The sequence below is a fragment of the Gavialis gangeticus genome, unplaced genomic scaffold (genome assembly GCF_001723915.1).
Source record: "Gavialis gangeticus isolate Ggan-Ray unplaced genomic scaffold, GavGan_comp1, whole genome shotgun sequence".
In the NCBI taxonomy this organism is placed as follows: domain Eukaryota; kingdom Metazoa; phylum Chordata; order Crocodylia; family Gavialidae; genus Gavialis; species Gavialis gangeticus.
The window spans coordinates 47,440,397-47,440,677 of NW_017728994.1; positions in this window are offsets into that span (position 1 = coordinate 47,440,397).

The window sequence follows — 281 nt, forward strand, 5'->3', positions numbered from 1 at the left end:
CGCAGGGCGGCTTACTGAGTTTTGGCAAGCCATCGAGGGCCGCACGACAGGCAGCCAAGGGCGGATAAATATGAATTTTCTACGTTTTTTAGGGACAGAATGGCCTGGCGGGCCGCATTTTGCCCACCGCTGGCTTAATCCCGCTGCCCTCGCAGCAGGCCAGGCCTTCCCATGTCAGCGCCCCCCTCGAAACGGCAACGAAAGTCTCCTCACACGAGAGCAAAAAAAATAAATAATTTTTTTTTTTTAGGGTTGCAAAACTGTTGGAGTCCCTCGCAGAA